We start from the raw sequence: 2037 nt of genomic DNA, 5'->3' as shown, positions 1-2037 counted from the left end.
CCACACTATGTATTCTCCCACACACTCAAATACACCCATGCATGCATTCATCCATACTCACATACGTTCTCACACTCACCCATGTACACTCATTCACACAACCTTACATGTATGTATGTTCACACATACACAGCTACACATTCTCAAACACATTGACATATTCATAAAAACACTCACATGTTCTCTTCTATATTCAAGAACTGTTAGCTTACAAAAAACACAACAATGCTATAAAAAACAGGAGAAAAAAGATTATTATAGGACACTTTGAATTTTAAATGAACACAATAAATGCAAGAACAAAAAAGGGAAATTCAATGTTAAATTATTAAAATTCAACTATAATTAGACACAGTATTTTTTAAAGTGTTACTATTTCCAAATTCTTTGTAGTTAAGTCTAAATACAATTATACACATATTAGAAATATTGTACATAATCTACTCCATACATTATAAGAATCAAGGATAAATAAATATTAAGTCTAGGGATAACTAACCCTGCAATACAGTGAAGTGATTTTAAACAACCTATGAACATGTTTATTTGAATGTTGTTTTTTTAGCCTTTTCAACTCATAGAAGCTGGTTGTGCTGACAGACTCCTGTAGTCTCAGCATAAGGCAAGAGGATTACAAGTAGTAGTTTAGTCACAGATACAAAGCAAAATCTTGACCACCCCACCCCATCCCCTAAAAGAGAGAAAGGACTCTTAACACTTTGCATTGCTTATCCAAATATTCTCTTGTATATTCTTTCCATTATTGCTATTATAATCCCATTGCACTTATCTTTTCTTTCTAACCACAAGTTCAGCAGCTATTTATAGACTTTCCTTGGGTTCGAATATCCTCCTGAGCTGACATCAATGTGCAGAAATGAACACAGAGACACCAGTTATCGGGCTCCTGTCTTTTACTTTGTCAGGTACATTCATCTTCTTCTGAGAAAGTCCATGTGAAATAGCACAGACCTATCAAAGATAAATGAGCAGCTAGAGCCTCTCATTGTTTTCTATTTTATTACAGCAATTATAAGTTCATTTGGTGCGAAGACCTGATATTCTAAGTTTGGAGGGAAAGTATGTGCAATTATTTCTAAAGACTGTCAATTATTCATGACACCGTCATTTGAGACATGATAATTGCTATCTGTAAGTCTAAAGGAGTTGGTGAGAGGTTCCAGTTTTCAAGGAAGAAAAATTAACAATTACTGCCTGTATTAGGCCCTTAATTTCTTGTAATTGAAAAGAAAAAATAGAATAAATATATATCTTCCTATAATTGGAAGAAAGACTGATAAAAGATACTAAACAATCAACTTTAGGCAGCCAGAGAAAGTATCATATTGAAATTTTTTAATAAAACACTATAAATAAAAGACTAATATATATGCCCTGGCAATGGACAAAGAGACACTTTGTTGGTGGTGGTGTTTTTATGTCAGTCAGAGGCAAAGAGATGACAGTCCTGTGGTCATCCAAGTTTGATACCTGGCTTGGTGGCCAAAGGCATTTTATGCCTAGGACTTATAAAAATCAAATCAAATACAGGCAGCACAGTGTGGAAGAATGAAGACAGATAGATACTTGTGGACCACCATGTGACCCACAGAGCTGCCATCCAGTGCAAGGTACAGGTGGGCCATTAGACATCTGATTGCCAACAGCCCATCAGCATGGATGGATGATATCACCCAGTGGCCTGTGAGCTGTGGTACCAGACACCACAGTGTATGAGAATACAGTGGTCAAATGGGAGAGAAAAGGAAATGGGGCAGTGTAACCATTATGAAGAAAGATGAAACTGGAGACTCGGGGATATAGAAAAGTAGTCTGTTGTGTGTAGCTAGTCCTGCCACCTGAGGTCATGGTAAGGTCCCAAACCAAGCTGCCACTTTAGGGCATGCTGGAGTCTGTGGCTACACAGTGACAGGGGTCAGTAATTGATATCTGTGGCTCATATTACCACTAAAGAACAAGGGGATGTCCCTGGTCAGGGTAGCCCCCCAGGACTACCTGGATGTCCAGGGGCTGTGC

General features: G+C 37.6%; 1 non-coding gene across 1 annotated transcript; it reads left to right on the top strand.

The window, feature by feature from the left end:
- Positions 1-1391: 1391 nt before the first annotated feature.
- LOC114619538 lies at positions 1392-1533 on the top strand. The gene has a single exon (XR_003711174.1). It is a non-coding gene; the product is annotated as a small nucleolar RNA SNORA48 (small nucleolar RNA).
- The last annotated feature ends 504 nt before the right edge of the window (positions 1534-2037 follow it).

The sequence above is a fragment of the Grammomys surdaster genome, unplaced genomic scaffold (assembly GCF_004785775.1).
Source record: "Grammomys surdaster isolate TR1022 unplaced genomic scaffold, NIH_TR_1.0 150, whole genome shotgun sequence".
Classification (NCBI taxonomy): Eukaryota; Metazoa; Chordata; class Mammalia; order Rodentia; family Muridae; genus Grammomys; species Grammomys surdaster.
Note: the sequence above shows the minus strand (reverse complement) of the source record. Positions and strands in the feature narration are given on the sequence as shown.